Here is a 20,616-nt window from a genome sequence, read left to right on the forward strand (position 1 = left end):
TCCCGTTTAAGTACTCAACAATATTAAATGTTGGTTAACATGGCAAGAGGTGAAGCATAACAAAACTATACCCATTAAACAGTTTAAATGGGGCCGGATATAACAAACAACAAATCCGGTAAATCCCCATATGCATTAGTAATTTATTGCAACAACAATTTAAACATTTTAATTGTTGTTATCATGATGTGGATGACATGAACAAGTTTATGCAATTTTTATTAAAAGTTGACAAGAGCAGTATAAGGCATTTGTCACCGTGGTGGAAGGAAAAAGGGTGCCACGGCAACGATAACGAAAACGGTGCCACGACAGCGTTCCAGTTCCGGTAACTCGATTGAGATACCGATGCAAAGGAGAAGTGTGCGGATGCGTGCAAAAAATGGTGGGGAGCTCCCGAATTCCGGGTGTCCCACGGGTTAGTGGCATGGAAAACGAGTGACAATACGGACACGGTGCAGACAAAGGGTGCATCTCATCCAACATGCATTCATGCGTTCACGGACGTCGTCTCGGGGTTATACCTTTGAAGCGTGCATTTTTTAAGTGTATCGAGTCGGCGTAGAGCAAGTAGTCGTTCTCTCATGCTCAAGGGTCGACGGTAGAGGTTCTCGCGATCTCGGCGATGGTAGTGGTACATGTTTATCGGTAGTCGAACATGACGATCCGGAGAGGGTACTTGGCAACATGCACGTCATCGGTAGTTGTACACAATCGTTGTCGGACTTGACGGGTTTGAGGTCTCCGGGTGTAGTGGTACTTGGCGTCCCATCGTGTAGTCGTTTGTCGTAGTCGGACTTGACAAATGCACACCGGCTATAGTCGTACACGATTCGTAGACGTTCAGTTCTTCCGCAGGTGTACTCGTTACATCTCCAGGTGTAGTGGTACTTGTCATAATCCGAAACGGTCTTGGCGATCTTGAAGGATCCAAGTGACACCAGGCATATGTCCACGATAGTCTTCGGACTTGGGCTCCGGGTAGATGACTTCAGGGTCTCAGTCAGGAGCACTTGTGGCAAAGAAGTGCCCGTGAACGAGACGATGCAGCACGAACAGGAGGCGGATGTCACGTTCGGCGAGCGGCGGGGCTCCCTGGTCGGAGTCGGTAGGGATGGCACGAGGCGGTGACGAAGAGGAGGTCGCAGGGAGAGCTGCTGGAGGTGGATGCAGAGGGTCGAACAGGAACGTGGCGGCGCAGCAGCAGCTTGCGAGGCATGGGGGGGCTTGCGCGGCACCGGAGACGGGGAACGGGTGGAACCGAGGTTCCCCGGCAGCAGGGACGGCGTCTGGCGATGCCCGGCCCGGGCGGCTCGATGCAGGACGCGGGAGGAGGCTAGAAGGCGCGGCGGCGGCTTGCTGGACTTGGACGCGATGCAGGACGCGGCAGGGCAAGTCGGTTCACCGACGCGGGCGCCATGGCCGGAGGTGGGGAGGCAGCGGCGAGGTCTTGCGACGTTCATGGCGGGGCAAGGCAGGAACGTGAGGGGAGGAGGCTGCTGGAGGCGGCCGATGCTCGAAGAGAGGAGATCGTGAGGATGAGAGGGAGAGGGATCGAGCGAGGCAGCACTCTCCCTCTCCTTGGCGATGCATGAGTGGCGGCGCGAGGGAGGAGAACGAGGGAAGGTAGTAGGGATCGAGAGAAAGAGGTAGCGATCGGTTAGGGTTAGAGCAGTGGGCTACGGGATGGCCTTGGGCCAAATGGGCCTAGGCGCAGATGGCTGGGAGGCCCAGCTGGGCTGACTTCCTCCCCACTCTCTCTCTCTCATATTACTTTAGCAGAAAAGACCAAAAAACAGAGGAAAAGAATGGGAGGTTTAGGAAAAGATTTTGGACAAGGGGATAATTTTCCCGAACTCACAAAAATACGCTTGTTCCGAGAAAATAGAGAAGGCCAAGATTGGAAGATGTAAATTCAAACTCATTTGAATTTAATTCAGATGGGTTTGAACTAGGACTAGGTTCTAGGAGTTTCCAAAAATGTTTAGAATTTTGGTAGAGCTCCGGAAAATGATGAAAGAATAAATGGCAAGGTTTGAGGTCAAGCAGCGAGATAACAAAGGCATGGGGAAATTTGCAAGTGTGTTTTAGGTGATTCCATAAGAATGGATTATTTTATAATAGCTCCACTAATATCGGGATGATATATTATAAACAGAAGTCATCCTTCCCTCGATTTAAATGGATTGAAGATCCACACAAAAATTTTAGTTGAGATGCAAAAGATTTATGACATGATGCAATGCACATGATGCAAAGATGAATGCAACAAACCAACAACTCACACGACAAAAACCCGGAAACCTTGGAAGGCATCTGAAGCTCCGGCCTTGGGGCGTCACAGTGAACTACTCCCTCCTCGTCATGGAGAGCATCGAGATGATGAAGACGGCCAACGGTGATGCTTTCCCCCTGTGGCAGGGTGCTGGAACAGGGTCCCGATTGGTTTTTGGTGGCAACAGAGGCTTTCGGCGGCAGGACCCTGATGTCTACTACACAACCTTCTTCTTATAGACGTTGTTGGGCCTCCAAGTGCAGAGGTTTGTAGGACAGTAGCAAATTTCCCTCAAGTGGATGACCTACGGTTTATCAATCCGTAGGAGGCTAGGATGAAGATGGTCTCTCTCAAGCAATCCTGCAACCAAATAACAAAGAGTCTCTTGTGTCCCCAACACACCCAATACAATGGTAAATTGTATAGGTGCACTAGTTCGGTGAAGAGATGGTGATACAAGTGGTATATGGATAGTAGATAATGGTTTTTGTAATCTGAAAATATAAAAACAGCAAGGTAACTAATGATAAAAGTGAGCGTAAACAGTATTGCAATGCTAGGAAACAAGGCCTAGGGTTCATACTTTCACTAGTGCAAGTTCCTCTCAACAATAATAACATAATTGGATCACATAACTATCCCTCAACATGCAACAAAGAGTCACTCCAAAGTCACTAATAGCGGAGAACAAACGAAGAGATTATGGTAGGGTACGAAACCACCTCAAAGTTATTCTTTCCAATCAATCCGTTGGGCTATTCCTATAAGTGTCACAAACAGCCCTAGAGATCGTACTAGAATGACACCTTAAGACACAAATCAACCAAAACCCTAATGTCACCAAGACACTCCAATGTCACCTCAAGTATCCGTGGGTATGATTATACGATATGGATCACACAATCTCAGATTTATCTATTCAACCAACACATAGAACCTCAAAGAGTGCCCCAAAGTTCCTACTGGAGAATCACGATGAAAACGTGTGCCAACCCCTATGCATAGGTTCATGGGCGGAACCCGCAAGTTGATCACCAAAAACATACATCATGTGAATCACGTGGTATCCCATTGTCACCTCAGATAGGCACGGTAAGACATACATCAAGTGTTCTCAAATCTTTAAAGACTCCATCGATAAGATAACTTCAAAGGGAAAACTCAATCCATTACAAGAGAGTAGAGGGGGAGAAAACATCATAGGATCCAACTATAATAGCAAAGCTCGCGATACATCAAGATTGTATCACCTCAAGAACACGAGAGAGAGAGAGAGAGAGAGAGAGATCAAACACATAGCTACTGGTACATACCCTCAGCCCCGAGGGAGAACTACTCCCTCCTCGTCATGGAGAGCACCAGGATGATGAAGATAGCCACCGGAGAGGGATTGCCCCCTCCGGCAAGGTGCCGGAACGGGTCTAGATTGGCTTTCGGTGGCTACGGAGGCTTCTAGCGGCGGAACTCCCAATCTATTGTGTTCCCCGATGTTTTTAGGGTATATGGAGATATATAGGCGGAAGAAGTACGCCGGGGGGCACGAGGGGCCCACGAGAGTGGAGGGCGCGCCCAGGGGGGTGGGCGCGCCCCCTGCCTCGTGGCTTCCTATAGATCCCCTGACGTGCACTCCAAGTCTTCTGGACTTCTTCTGATCCAAAAATAAGTTCCTGAAGTTTTAGGTCAATTGGACTCTGCTTGGTTTTCCTTTTCTGCGATATTCTAAAACAAGATAAAAACAGAAACTGGCACTGGGCTCTGGGTTAATAGGTTAGTCTCAAAAATCATATAAAATAGCATACAAATGCATATAAAACTTCCAAGGTTGATAATATAATAGCATGGAACAATAATAAATTATAGATACGTTGGAGACGTATCAGCATCCCCAAGCTTAATTCCTGCTCGTCCTCGAGTAGGTAAATGATAAAAACAGAATTTTTGATGTGGAATGCTACCTAACATATTTATCCATGTAATTCTCTTTATTGTGGCAAGAATATTAAGATCCATAAGATTCAAGACAAAAGTTTAATATTGACATAAAAATAATAATACTTCAAGCATACTAACCAAGCAATTATGTCTCTTCAAAATAACATGGCCAAAGAAAGTTATCCCTACAAAATCATATAGTCTGGCTATGCTCCATCTTCACCACACAATGTATTCAAATCATGTGCAAACCCGATGACAAGCCAAGCAATTGTTTCATACTTTTGGTGTTCTCAAACTTTTTCAATCTTCACGCAATACATGAGTGTGAGCCATGAACATAGCACTATAGGTGGAATAGAATGGTGGTTGTGGAGAATACAAAAAGGAGAAGATAGTCTCACATCAACTAGGCGTATCAACGGGCTATGGAGATGCCCATCAATAGATATCAATGTGAGTGAGTAGGGATTGCCATGCAACGGATGCACTAGAGCTATAAGCGTATGAAAGCTCAACAAAAGAAACTAGTGGGTGTGCATCCAACTTGCTTGCTCACGAAGACCTAGGGCATTTTGAGGAAGCCCATCATTGGAATATACAAGCCAAGTTCTATAATGAAAGATTCCCACTAGTATATGAAAGTGACAACATAGGAGACTCTCTATCATGAAGATGATGGTGCTACTTTGAAGCACAAGTGTGGTAAAAGGATAGTAGCATTGCCCCTTCTCTCTTTTTCTCTCATTTTTTTATTTTTTATTTTTTTATTTGGGCCTTCTCTTTCTATGGCCTCTTTTATCTTTTTTTTATTTGAGCTTCTTTGGCCTCTTTTATTTATTTATTTTCGTCCGGAGTCTCATCCGGATTTGTGGGGGAATCATAGTCTCCATCATCCTTTCCTCACTGGGACAATGCTCTAATAATGATGATCATCACACTTTTATTTACTTACAACTCAAGAATTACAACTCGATACTTAGAACAAGATATGACTCTATATGAATGCCTCTGACGGTGTACCGGGATGTGCAATGATGCATGAGTGACATGTATGAAAGAATTATGAATGGTGGCCTTGCCACAAATACAATGTCAACTACGTGATCATGCATAGCAATATGACAATGATGAAGCGTGTCATAATAAACGGAACGGTGGAAAGTTGCATGGCAATATATCCCGGAATGGCTATGGAAATGCCATAATAGGTAGGTATGGTGGCTGTTTTGAGGAAGATATATGGTGGGTTTGTGGTACCGGCGAAAGTTGCGCGGTACTAGAGAGGCTAGCAATGGTGGAAGGGTGAGAGTGCGTATAATCCATGGACTCAACATTAGTCATAAAGAACTCACATACTTATTGCAAAAATCTATTAGTTATCGAAACAAAGTATTACGTGCATGCTCCTAGGGGGATAGATTGGTAGGAAAATACTATCGCTCGTCCCCGACCGCCACTCATCAGGAAGACAATCAATAAATAAATCATGCTCCGACTTCATCACATAACGGTTCACCATACGTGCATGTTACGGGAATCACAAACTTCAACACAAATATTCCTCAAATTCACAACTACTCAACTAGCATGACTCTAATATCACCATCTTCATATCTCAAAACAATCATCAAGTATTAAACTTCTCATAGTATTCAATGCACTTTATATGAAAGTTTTAATTATATCCCTCTTGGATGCCCATCATATTAGGACTAGTTTCATAACCAAAGAAAACTACCATTCTGTTCTAAAGACTCTCAAAATGATATAAGTGAAGCATGAGAGTTCATCTATTTTTATAAAATAAAACCACCACCGTGCTCTAAAAGGATATAAGTGAAGCACTAGAGCAATGACAAACTACTCCTAAAGATATAAGTGAAGCTCAATGAGTAGTCGAATAATTATGCAACTATGTGAAGACTCTCTAACATTTAAGAATTTCAGATCTTGGTATTTTATTCAAAAAGAAAGTAAAACTAAATAAAATAAATGACGCTCCAAGCAAAACACATATCATGTGGCGAATAAAAATATAGCTCCAAGTAAAGTTACCGATGAACGAAGACGAAAGAGGGGATGCCTTCCGGGGCATCCCCAAGATTAGGCTCTTGGTTGTCCTAGAATATTACCTTGGTATGCCTTGGGCATCCCCAAGCTTAGGCTCTTGCCACTCCTTATTCCATAGTCTATCGAATCTTTACCCAAAACTTGAAAACTTCACAACACAAAACTTAACAGAAAACTCGTAAGCTCCGTTAGCGAAAGAACACAAAACACCACTTCAAGGTACTGTAATGAACTCATTCTTTATTTATATTGGTGTTATATCTACTGTATTCCAACTTCTCTATGGTTCATACCCTCCGATACTACTCATAGATTCATCAAAATAAGCAAACAACACATAGAAAACAGAATCTGTCAAAAACAGAACAGTCTGTAGTAATCTGGATCAAACTTATACTTCTGAAACTCATAAAATTCTGAAATAAATTTCCTGACGTGAGGAATTTATCTATTAATCATCTTAAAAAATAATTAACTAAATATCACTCTCCAATAAAAAATGACAGCAATTCTCATGAGCGCTAAAGTTTCTGTTTTTACAGCATGATCGCAAAGACTTTCCCCAAGTCTTCCCAACGGTTCTACTTGGCACAAACACTAATTAAAACATAAAAACACATCTAAACAGAGTCTAGATGAATTATTCATTACTAAATAGGAACACAAAGTAAGGAACTAAAATAAAATTGGGTTGCCTCCCAATAAGCGCTATCGTTTAACGCCCCTAGCTAGGCATGATGATTTCAATGATGCTCACATAAAAGATAAGAATTGAAACTTAAAGAGAGCATCAAGAAGAATATGAATAGCACATTTACGTCTAACCCACTTCCTATGCATAGGGATTTTGTGAGCAAACAACTTATGGGAACAATAATCAACTAGCATATGAGGGCAAAACAAGCATAACTCTAAAACTTTAAGCACATAGAGAGGAAACTTGATATTATTGCAATTCCTACAAGCATATATTCCTCCCTCATAATAATTTTCAGTAGCATCATGAATGAATTCAACAATATAACCAGCACCTAAAGCATTCTTTTCATGATCTACAAGCATAGAAATTTTATTACTCTCCACACAAACAAAATTCTTCTCATGATAATAGTGGGAGCAAACTCAACAAAATAATTATCATGTGAGGCATAATCCAATTGAAAACTAAAATCATGATGAAAAGTTTCATGGTTATCATTATTCTTTATAGCATACAAGTCATCACAATAATCATCATAGATAGCAACTTTGTTCTCATAATCAATTGGAACCTTTTCCAGAATAGTGGAATCATTACTAAATAAAGTCATGACCTCTCCAAATCCACTTTAATCAATATAATCATCATAAATAGGAGGCATGCTTTCATCATAATAAATTTGCTCATCAAAACTTGGGGGACAAAAAATATCATCTACATCAAACATAGCTTCCCCAAGCTTGTGGCTTTGCATACAATTAGCATCATGGATATTCAAAGAATTCATACTAACAACATTGCAATCATGCTCATCATTCAAATATTTAGTGCCAAACATTTTATAGCATTCTTCTTCTAACACTTTGGCACAATTTTCCTTCCCATCATACTCATGAAAGATATTAAAAAAATGAAGCGTATGAGGTAAACTCAATTCCTTTTTTATAGTTTTCTTTTATAAACTAAACTAGTGATAAAACAAGAAACTAAAAGACTTGATTGCAAGATCTAAAGATATACCTTCAAGCACTCACCTCCCCGGCAACGGCGCCAGAAAAGAGCTTGATGTCTACTACACAACCTTCTTCTTGTAGACGTTGTTGGGCCTCCAAGTGCAGAGGTTTGTAGGACAGTAGCAAATTTCCCTCAAGTGGATGACATAAGGTTTATCAATCCGTAGGAGGCGTAGGATGAAGATGGTCTCTCTCAAGCAACCCTGCAACCAAATAACAAAGAGTCTCTTGTGTCCCCCAACACACCCAATACAATGGTAAATTGTATTGGTGCACTAGTTCGGCGAAGAGATGGTGATACAAGTGGTATATGGATAGTAGATAATGGTTTTTGTAATTTTAAAATATAAAAATAGCAAGGTAACTAATGATAAAAGTGAGCGTAAACGGTATTGTGAAGCTAGGAAACAAGGCCTAGGGTTCATACTTTCACTACTGCAAGTTCTCTCAACAATAATAACATAATTGGATCGCATAACTATCCCTCAACATGCAACAAAGAGTCACTCCAAAGTCACTAATAGCGGAGAACAAACGAAGAGATTATGGTAGGGTACGAAACCACCTCAAAGTTATTCTTTCCAATCAATCCGTTGGGCTATTCCTATAAGTGTCACAAACAACCCTAGAGTTCGTACTGGAATAACACCTTAAGACACAAATCAACCAAAACCCTAATGTCACCTAGATACTCCAATGTCACCTCGAGTATCCGTGGGTATGATTATACGATATGCATCACACAATCTCAGATTCATCTATTCAACCAACACATAGAACCTCAAAGAGTGCCCGAAAGTTCCTACCGGAGAATCACGACGAAAACGTGTGCCAACCCGTATGCATAGGTTCATGGGCGGAACCCGCAAGTTGGTCACCAAAACATACATCAAGTGAATCACATGATATCCCATTGTCACCACAGATATCCACGGCAAGACATACATCAAGTGTTCTCAAATCTTTAAAGACTCCATCCGATAAGATTACTTCAAAGGGAAAACTCAATCCATTACAAGAGAGTAGAGGGGGGATAAAACATCATAGGATCCAACTATAATAGCAAAGCTCGCGATACATCAAGATCGTATCACCTCAAGAACACGAGAGAGAGAGAGAGAGAGATCAAACACATAGCTACTGGTACATACCCTCAGCCCCGAGGGAGAACTACTCCATCCTCATCATGGAGAGCACCGGGATGATGAAGATGGCCACCGGAGAGGGATTTCCCCTCCGGTAGGGTGCCAGAACGGGTCTAGATTGGCTTTCGGTGGCTACGGAGGCTTCTGGCAGCGGAACTCTAGATCTATTGTGTTCCCCGATGTTTTTAGGGTATATGGAGATATATAGGCGGAAGAAGTACGTCAGGGGGGGCCACGAGGGGCCCACGAGGGTGGAGGGCGCGCCTAGGGGGGGTGGGCGCGCCCCCTGCCTTGTGGCTTCCTCGTAGATCCCCTGACGTGCACTCCAAGTCTTCTGGGCTTCCTCTGATCCAAAAATAAGTTCCGTGAAGTTTCAGGTCAACTGCACTCCGTTTGGTTTTCCTTTTCTGCGATATTCTAAAACTAGGTAAAAAAAAGAAACTGGCACTGGGCTCCGGATAAATAGGTTAGTCCCCAAAATCATATAAAATAGCATATAAATGCATATAAAACATCCAAGGTTGATAATATAATATCATGGAACAATAAAAAATTATAGATACGTTGGAGACGTATCAAACCCCCAATCTAGGTTTATTTCTAGGGGTTTCTATATTTATAGGAATTTTTGGCGTCGAGAACAAGTCAGGGGGGTCCACGAGTCAACCACAAGGTCGGAGGGCGTGCCCTAGGGGGTTGGGCACGCCCTCCACCCTTGTGGAGGCCTCGTGGCTCTTCTGGCCCAACTCTTTTGCTTCGGGGGCTTCTTCTGGTCCATAAAAAATCACTGTAAATTTTCAGGTCATTTGGACTCCGTTTGATATTCCTTTTCTGTAAAACTCAAAAACAATGAAAAACAGAAACTGGCACTTGGCTCTAGGTTAATAGGTTAGTCCAAAAAATCATATAAAATAGCATATAAATGCATATAAAATATCCAAGATTGATAATATAATAGCATGGAACAATCAAAAATTATACATACATTGGAGACGTGTGATTCATACTTTCACTAGTGCAACCTCCCAACTTTGCTAACATAATTGAATGATATAACAATCCCTAAACGTGCGACAAAGAATCACTCCAAAGTTCTAATCAATAGAGAGAACATATGATGAAATTGTTGAAGGTAGTAAACCACCTCAAAATTATCCTTTCCGATCAATCTATTGAGTCATCCATATAAGTGACACAAACAACCCTATAGTTCGTACTAAAATAACACCATATGGTACGCATCAATCAGCTCTAATGTCACCTAAATACTCCAATGTCACCACAAGTGTCCGTGAGTCAATTATTCGATATGCATAAAAAAATTCAGATTCATAATATTCAATCCAGCACAAAGGACTTCAAAGAGTACCCCAAAGTTTCTATCGGAGAAAGCCGGATGAAAATGTGTATCAACCTATGTGCCTAGATTACCAATGTCACCACCGGAATCCACAGGTTGATTACCAAAACATATATCAAGCGACTCAATAGAATACCCCATTGCCACCACGGGTATCCAGATGTAAGACATACATCAAGTGTTCTTAAATCCAAAAGATTCAGTCAGATAATAATGAAAACTCAAAGGGAAAGACTCAATTCATCACAACAAGATAGAGAGGGAAGAACACCATATGATTCATCTATATTAACAAAGCCCATGGTACATCAAGATCATGTCGGACCAAGAAGAAAAGAGAGAGAGAGAGAGATCAAACACATCGCTACTGGTACATACCCATAGCCCCGAGGGTGAACTACTCCCTCCTCGTTATGGAGACCGTCGGGATGAGGAAGATGGCCTCTAGTGATGATTTCCCTCTCTGGAAAGGTGTCGGAAAAGGCCTCCATTTGAGATCTCTTCGGAACAAAGGCTTGTGACGGTGGCATGGAAGTTCTAGGTTTCTTTCTGGGGGTTTCCCAATTTATAAGAATTTCCAGCGTTGGTTTCCCACCAATCGGAGTTACGTGGGACCCACGAGCTTAGAGGACATGCCCTAACCCCAGGGAACATGGGGTGAGCTCGTGACTCCCTCGTGGATCTTCTAATCCTTGCTCGAAGCTTCGGGGGTCTCTTATGTTCCATAAAAAATCATTGTAAATTTCCGTGGCATTTGGACTTCGTTTGGTATGGATTTTCTGCGAAAAAAGCAAAAAAACATGAACTAGCACTGGGCACTAGGTCAATAGGTTAGTCTATCGAAATCATATAAAAGTGCACCAAAACCATGTAGAGTTTAGGTAAATGTGGCATGAATTCTCCATAAATTATAGATACATTGGAGATGTATCATACCGCCAACACCGTCCAAAATGGAACCATCTGTATTGAGTTTGACACGTCCAATCGCTGGGGAAGTCCATGGGACTAAAACAGTGGGGGCAATATTTCATGTGTGTGATGTAAGGGGGTAGCAAAACTGAACCAGAGCCCTTCATTTTAGAAGGTCATCATCTGAATGAATTGCTATGGATTGCAAAGATGATTGATAGTTTGACAAAAACTTGACTGAGACATCCACTAGGGGCGGGTTTGGAGTGAACGATTCTTACGTGCCAGATTCTCAAAAATAACATCAACAGTCGCGCCCTTGTATCCTCATCAATTTCCCAGATAAATTGGATGAACCAATTTGACCCAGTTGGTTTGATACTCGATGCTTCAGGTAGAGCCTATACAACAACCATGGCACACCATAAATTTCTTGCATTTGTGCACGTACAGAACGTATAGAAGGAGTCTTCATAATCGGAACCACAGATCGGGCACAAGAGAATTGACTCCAGCCTCCGTCTCTTTTTGTTACACCAAGTTGCAAGGGAGTTGTTTGCTGGCGCCATGCAAAACTCAACACCTTTGGGGGCATTGGGCAAGTCCACAGGGCCTTCCAGCCCTCACGCCGTCCATTCGAAAGGTGGCTGGACGTAGATTGTTCTGGAAATCGGTAACCGGTAGCTGCTTGGTCGGCTTGGGAGTAGTGATTATCGGTGAATTGGCCTATTAACTAGATTAATCGGTCGAACACGAATATGTAGATAAAATAGAACCTACCAATATATATCTGATTTTTATGTATTATACCGTAGTCTCATGCTCTCACCTATGTAATAATATACCAAAATATGCTACTGTTTGGTCGAACATTGGCTATTGAGGAGGGAGAGATGGATGGGAGGGGTTACGAGCCAACATTTTGGGCTTTGTTTGCCCAGAAGTTAATGGGCTGGCAGCGACTAATCTACCTAACAACCGATTAATTGGGTGTAGTACTGAGTCTATCATAGTACTCTCGTACTGTTATTGTGTTTCAGTTTGACCTCATGTTTAAATTTGAACATTTGGTATTTTGAAATGCCGTAATATGCAATGACCATGTGCCCTATTTTACATCATCAGCTATGGCAGAAAATATCTGATACCCTATTTCAAAACATTTCCTACGCAAAACAAATCAGGCGCCCTAGTATACATCATCTGTTGGAGATGCTTTAATACCAGGATCATCAATATTCTTATACTACCTTGAGCCCCCACGTGCAAGTAGAGAACCCAAGACTGTTAGCACTAATAAGAAAAAAAACATCTATATGCTCAGAGGCCAAAGTTTTGGGTGGTGGCAATTGTTGAGAGGGCGATGGCATCATGTCCTTTTTTAAGGTGGACATGGCGGTCGGTAGCCTCAACCGACTCCCAGGATGACAACTAGGTAGCTTGGCAGCCTCCCTCCTGTTTTGACGATGTTTAATTAGTGAAGTTTAATTATGTGTACTTCAAACTATTTAGGGTGTATTTTGGATTTGACTCATATTAACTATGGAATGTAATTAAGTTAAGTGTTGAGTTAAATTTTGTGGTATGTCATTTGAACTATGAGTTGTTGTTTAATTGTTGTTTAATACCATGTTGTGTTCAATTTTGTGCTATGCAATTTGAAAAGGATAGATGTGTTGGGTCCCACATGGCAGTGGCCAATGTGATCGAGCTAGGTCTAGGTCCCATGCATCAGTGAGGGGGCTCGTAGGGGCAAATCGGTCAATACAACGTCTCATTAACGGTCAAACGACTTTCATAGGATGAAATCGTGACAAAAGAGCAAAAGCATAAGTGCACGCACGAAAACTAAGGGCAAAAGAGTAGGGTGAGCACGAACTAATGACAAGAATGTCATTCTCAACACCAAAAAACAAAATGTAAGAATGTAACATTTTTTCCTTGTTAGACGGCTCTCATATTGCTCATGTTCTAAAATAGGCTTTTTAATTGTATTGCAGTGTTGCTTGTTTGATGGAAGCTTAGGGTGTTATCTCATGGATTTATATCTTGTTTTCTCAAACTAAAAGAAAAGTTTCCAATTGTAGCAAACCCCTTCTATGAGGCCCAACAACTACTACTAATCTATTGGCTATTGGGCGAACCAACCTGTGGCCTAGCCCATCAGGGTTCAAGTCCTGCTGCGTGCATTTATCCTGGAATTATTTCACAATTTCCGGCAATGCGTGTTCAGAGGAAGGAGACGTTCCCATCAACTACGAGGCGTCTACGGTGGCACTAGTAGAAAAAGGGGCTTTTGTGCGGGCCTGGCCAGCCCATTAGTCCCGGTTCTTCCACGAACCGGGACCAATGGATGCATTCGTCCCAGTTCGTGAGCCCAGGGGGGCGGCTAGGGCCTCTTGGGCATTGGTCCCGATTCGTATGGACCCATTTGTCCCGGTTCCAGGCACGAACCGGGACCAATGGGCCTCGCTCCTGGCCCACAAACATTGGTCTCGGTTCTTGGCTCGAACCGGGACAGACGGCTGGGCTTTAGTCCCGGTTCCAGCCATGAACGGGGACAAATGAGTTGCCTATATATACCCCGTCGCTGCAACAGAGCACTCCATAGTGCTCAGTTTTTTCTGGCCGGCAAGGAGAGGGCATTTGGGTGCTCTAGCTCACCTCCTATGCACACGAGGTGTTCGATGAAATGCCCAAGCCACGCTAGTTAAGCTTTCTCCTCTCGAAGCTCGACCTCCAAGCTCCATTTTCCCCGAGATTTGTCTAGGTTTAGCGGTCAGTCACGTCCCGTCCCCGTCTTCACCGTCGTTGATCGCCCGCGCCGATCTCGTCGCCTGCACCACTATGGTGAGCCTCTTATCTTCTTCTGAAATAAAAATATTCTTACTTTAGATAGATACTTGTCTAATTTTCTTACTTTTATTATTGCGTGTGCTTATATAGTGCGATGGTTTTGGTATCCGCCCCCATCGGCCCTCGTCCTGACTATGATTCGGATGTGGTATATATTATCTTTTATAACTATTTGGTTCATTTATTGTTTAGACGTAGGGTTGTTACCTCCTTCGAGAGGGGCCCGAACTCGTAAAACCCTTGTGTTACACATGCACGGTAGCTAGGATCAGCCCTTGTCCGTACCCTACTTCTTACTATCAGAATCATAACCATGATATCAGACACCGCACCACCACCTCCATTGAGCCGAGGATGCCGTGCCACACTGCTAGGCTGAGGAGCAGGACGCGCAAGGCTAGAACGCGATCAAGAAGGAGGACGAGACTGGCCTCTCGCTGATCAAGGAGGAGGACGAGGCAAGCCCCTCAGTGATCATGCTTGAGTCCGATGACAAAGAAGAAGAGTTCGAGGTGGATAGAGAGATTGAGTCTTCATGGAGCTTTGGAACCATGTCGACGACGGGGATCATGGTGATGAGTAGTGCGTGCGTAGTACCGAGTTTATCGTAGTACTTTCATAGTGTTATTATGTTTAAGTTTGCACTCGTGTTTAAGTAAGAACATTTGGTATTTCGAAATGTCCTAATATGCAATGACCATGTGCCCTTTTCATCATCTGCTATGGCAGAAAATATCTGCTGGCCTATTTTTAAATCATCTGATACACATAAAAAATCCAGTGCCCTAAAACTTTCTTTGGATTCCCTATTATACATCATCCGTTGGAGATGCTCTAATATCGAGGTCATCAATATTCTTATACTACCTTGAGCCCCCACGTGCAAGTGGCATAACGGATACTGTCGGGACTGATAATAAGAAAAACATCTCTATGCTCAAAGGCCAAAGTTTTGGGTGGTAGCAACTTTTGGGACGGCAATAGTGTCATCTCCTTTTATAAGGTGGACTAGGTGGTAGGATGCCTCATCCGGCTCCCGGGATGACAACTTGGTGGCTTTGGAGCCTCCCTCCTGTTACGGCGATGTATAATTAGTGAAGTTTAATTATGTGTACGTCAAACTATTTAGGGTTGTATTTTGGACTTGAAGGTTCAAATCGATTGACTCGTATTAACTATGAACTGGTATATGATTAAGTTAAGTGTTGAGTTCAATTTTGTGGTATGCCATTGGAACTATGAGTTGTTGTTCAATACAGTGTTAAGTTCAATTATGTGATATGCCATTTGAAAAGGATAGATGTGATGGTCAAACGGCTTTGAAATGACGAAATCATGATAAAAGAGCAAAAGAGAAGAGTGAGGACCGACTAATGGCAAAAATATCATTCTCTCAAAAAAAGGTAAGAATGTAAATATTTTCTTCTTAGACGGCCCTCACATTGCTGATGTTCGAAATAGGCTTCTTTTTTGCGAAAAGGGTCTGATCTACTATAAAGAGTAATTATTTTCTTCTTAGACGGCCCTCACATTGCGCATGTTCTAAATAGGCTTTTAAATTGTATTGCAGTGTTGCTTGTTTGATGGAAGCTAAGGGTGTTATCTCATGGATTGATATCTTGTTTTCTAAAACTAACAGAAAAGTTGCCAATTGAAGCAAACACCTTCTATGAGGCCCAGAAACTACTGCTAATCGATTGGCTATTGGAGTCGTAAAAACCCATCTCATTTTGTGCAAGAAGCTAAAGAGCTCAGCCCGTGATTCCCACATATCCATCCGTTCTCTCACTCGAGAAGATCAAGTCACTCAGGCGCAGTGCAGTGAGACGCTTTTCATTATCCATCTTTTTTTGCGGGGTATTCATTATCCATCTTGTATGTTAACTCTTCGATCTCCAAAGATAGTATAAAAATCTCAGAGTAATCAATATAGTCCTTTTATTCCCAAAATAGATTCATATGCACCGATAAATGCATGATCTGCAGCGTATCCAAAAAATATATGAACTGGCTGTAGGAAATATCGACCTTCTCCAATGAAGTTAATTCCGCCAAATAAGTTCAGATACGAGGAGGATAAGGTTTACATTTGGCACCCGGTTTCTGAAGGTCGCAAAATCTCCTCACATCGTCAAAACAAATTAATACTCGTTCATGCATGGCGCGTAATTATTCTAGGATATCAATGCGTGCATTTCTGATGGATTTGTTTCACCAATCAATAGTGGATTGAAACCTTGTTTCTCTCACCCCACCTCCTTACTTGCGCCTATAAATACACTCGTCCCGTCGACGGGAGGAGCATACTCGCTCATCACTCTACTGCACACATAAGGCAGTGGTACAATACAACGATAGGACCTAACAAGAAACTAGCCGGTAGTTTTTGTTGTAGAGAAACTAGCTAGTGAACGCCGAGGGACGACAAAGATGGTGGCAAGTGTTGGAATAAGCCACGGTATGGGTGGTGATCATGTGCGTATGTGCGCGATGATCGAGCCAGTCGCCGGTCCGTTGCCGTGTCGCGGCCGTGGCAAGGTGTACGTATGGGCGTACATGTGTATCGTGTGTGCGTGCGCGCGCATGCATGGAGCGTGTAGGTGCACGAGTACGTGCTTGTGTTTGCGTCAAGGTCTAGATCGAGTCCGGACGTTGGTTTGGCCACGTTCAAGGATAGATTAGAGTCAAGCCAGGTTTGTAGCTAGCTCCGTTGTGTAACAACAGCGGGCGCGTGATGGCATCCAGGTCAAGCGGAGGAGTGGCCAGCTCACGTTGGATGACCGGATCGCCAGGAAGCGTACGTGGGGTGACCGCGGCGTGCGTGGGCGCTACGTTCCGGTTAGCTACAAATACGGCTGTATATCGAGTCAGTTGTAACAATTCAAGCTGGAAAAAATCGTTGTTTGGCAGCGAGGCGTTCGTCGCCACAAAATCTCTGTGTGCTCACTTCTTCTTCTACCTCCGTCCCTAGAGAGCTAGCTAGGGTTAGACCCAACAGCAAGGGCTAGGGTGCTGCTCGTTGCCGCCGTGGTATGGTTTTTGGCAACCACGGCGTGCCAAGCCGCCCAGCCGGACTACGCCACCGCGCTCACCAAGTCGCTGCTCTACTTCGAGGCGCAGCGCTCCGGTAGGCTGCCGCCGACTCAGCGCGTCCAATGGCGCGGCGACTCGGCCCTCAAGGACGGCGCCGACCACGGGGTAAGCACGTCGGCGATGCATGCATCTGTATTACTACTCCCTCCGTTTCATATTACTCGTCACTGATTTAGTATGTGTTTGGTTCGTGCATGATGCTGACATGCTTGATCCATCGATGTGAAGGTGGATCTCACCGGCGGCTACTATGACTCCGGGGACAACGTCAAGTTCGGGTTCCCCATGGCGTTCATGGTGACGATGCTCTCGTGGAGCGTGGTGGAGCACCGTGACCGGCTGGCCGCGGCGGGGGAGCTGGGCCACACGCTCCAGGCAGTGCGGTGGGGCGCCGACTACCTGGCCAAGACGCACGCCCACCCCGATGTGCTCTACGTGAATGTCGGCGACGGCAACTCAGACCATGCGTGCTGGGAGCGGCCGGAGGACATGGACACACCCCGGAGGGCCCACATGGTGAACGCCACCCACCCAGGCTCCGACGTCGCTGCCGAGACGGCGGCAGCGCTGGCCGCTGCCTCCGTCGCGTTCACGGGGCCGCACGGCGACCCCCGGTATGCGTTGACGCTTCTGAAGCACGCGAAATAGGTGCATATTTTTACTTGCTTATTATATTCAGAGAGACTGCTGCATATTTTGAGTTTTGGCACACGTATGCATATTGCATTGCATGCACAGCACACAGATTACACAACGGATGGTAAAAAAACCATTGGTGTAATAGTACGGGTACTAATAAGAAAATAGAGCGGCGCACATATTAACCTGCCATTTTCATCGCGCAGTTATATACATGCACAGCACAAATTGAACGGTTTCTGTGGCTACAATCAATTTGAAAATAATGTGAGGGAATTTATTCAGCAAACCATCTCATAAAGCCGTGGTCATATAGTAGCTAAAAATGAATGTCAAATGAATTAATTATTGCTAGGAAACTGAAGGTGGACTTGTATTTGTGCACACAGACAGACAAAAACTGTATCAGCTAATTTCGTCAATCACTTGCTTCTGCAGTTGTTTCAGTTCGCCAAGAACCACCGTGGCCTCTACCAGAACAGCATTCCATCGGCCAGAAGTTTCTACAGTAGCAGCGGCGATGAGGTAGGAAGCACATCACTAATTAATGTCACAATAATGAACAGAAAAAATAGCAGTATTGTAAAGCAAATACTGAAACTTGTTTGGAACAGGACGAGCTGCTGTGGGCAGCTGTCTGGCTCTACATCGCCACCGGCCACCAGGAGTACAAGGCCTACATCGCCGGCGCCAACAACGTCGGCGGGGTGCGGCAGTCGTTGGGCTGGGACGACAAGTTCGTCGGAGCCCAGGCACTGGTCGCCAAGGTAAATGTACCAGATGATCTTAGTAGGTTTGATGAAGCCACAACAATTTTTAGCTTCAGTAACTGATGACTATGGCGGCCATACTGCAGCTCATCCTCCAAGGGAAGCTGCCCAACAACGGTCGCCACGCCGAGATGAGGAGCAACGTGGAGAGCTTCCTCTGCAACGTCCTTCATCACGGTGACGGCCGCAGCGGGCGGCTCACCCCGGGCGGCATGCTCTACCTGCAGCCCTGGTCTAACCTGCAGGACGTCACGACGGCGATGTTCGTCCTCATCACGCACGCCGACCACCTGGCGGCGGCGAGGGCTTCCCTGCAGTGCGGCGGCGTGAGGCTGCCACCGGCGCAGCTCGTCTCGTTCGCACGGTCACAGGTGGACTACATCCTTGGCAAGAACCCAATGAAGATGAGCTACATGGTTGGGGTTGGAAAGAGGTACCCGTTGCAGCCGCACCACCGCGGCGCGTCGCTGCCATCCATTAGGAAATACCCGGGGAAGATCTCCTGCGGCAAGGGAGCCGAGTACTTCCACAGGTCTGCGCCCAACTTGAATGTGATTGACGGCGCCATCGTCGGAGGGCCTGACAACAACGACCATTACGACGATTCTCGGGGAAATTACCAGCAAGGCGAGCCATCGACATACACTGTCGCGCCCATCGTCGGAGTTATTCCTAGGCTTCTGCATAACTGATGTTCCTGTTTTCAGTCAAGAGATGTGCAATGTCAATGCCATCCTTGTAATTTTCTTATACCGACAACAACACAGGCATTGTTTCCTTCCAGACTTTGAAAAGAACTTCAACATCACCATAGTCCAACTTGACATTTCATTCCCTTCCAAATTTGTAAGAAACTTCAACATGTAGATCTCATCATATTGGCAAGAGTTCTTGTTTACACTAAGGGGTAGAGGCTTCAAGAGCAGGTAGACATTCCCTTATCACCTCTGCAGCTTGCTCCAGCTCCTTCTCCGACACGATGAGCGCAGGCATAAGCCTCACCACATTGCCTTTCCCGGACGTTAGCAAAAAGACACCAGCATCCAAGCACGCATCCACTAAAGGACCAGCTGGTATGTCGAGCTCGATGCCAATGATGAGACCGGCCCCACGGATCTCTTTGACATGAGGGTTTCCACTCAGCTTAGTTTTGAGCAGCTGCTTGAACTTTTTTTGAGTGAAAGAGGATTTCCCTTCCGATTTCCATTAAAGAAACCAGCATAACGAGTGCATTTTAAGGACCGAGTTCCAACACAAACATAAAGCTACGATCTAACAGCGGCCACAGTTAGACAGGAAGCCTTAAGCTATTACATCCAAAAGACAGCCATCTAACACATAAACCAACGACTAGGCGGAACCAGGCGTCCTCCATCGTCATTCATCACCATCACTGCACCAGACGCTTCACACAAAAGCGCCATCCTTGAGCAGCCCTGTAAATTTCACTTGCCACCTGCTCTATGAGTCTTGCTCCTAGCATCAACATTTTTTCTTCTGGGTCCTTTTTCTGCAAAATAGCCCAGTCTGTGATCCGGCTGCACATCATTTTAATGATGCACATTGGGTCATTAATCTTTTTTCTATCAAAGATAATATCATTTCTGCAAATCCAGATCGCCCAAAGTAGGGCTAAAGTGCCAGTCAGAACTAGTCTCTTATCATTTTTCTGAAATCTACTAAGCCAACTACCAAAACAATCTTTTAAATTGGCCCGAATTTGTTTTAGATCAAAAGCACGCCCAACTAAATTCCATACTAGTCTAGCAACCGAATAGGAGAAGAATAGATGATCAATAGTCCCATCTTTCCCACACAAAACACAATGTTTATCACTCTTCCACCCCC

At 44.4% G+C, this 20,616-nt stretch overlaps 1 pseudogene; it reads left to right on the forward strand.

Moving 5' to 3' along the window:
• The first annotated feature begins 17,160 nt into the window (after window positions 1-17,160).
• On the forward strand, window positions 17,161-19,597 carry LOC123092211 (endoglucanase 14-like; annotated as a pseudogene).
• Window positions 19,598-20,616: the final 1,019 nt, after the last annotated feature.

This window comes from Triticum aestivum, chromosome 1A, assembly GCF_018294505.1.
Source record: "Triticum aestivum cultivar Chinese Spring chromosome 1A, IWGSC CS RefSeq v2.1, whole genome shotgun sequence".
NCBI classification, from domain to species: Eukaryota; Viridiplantae; Streptophyta; class Magnoliopsida; order Poales; family Poaceae; genus Triticum; species Triticum aestivum.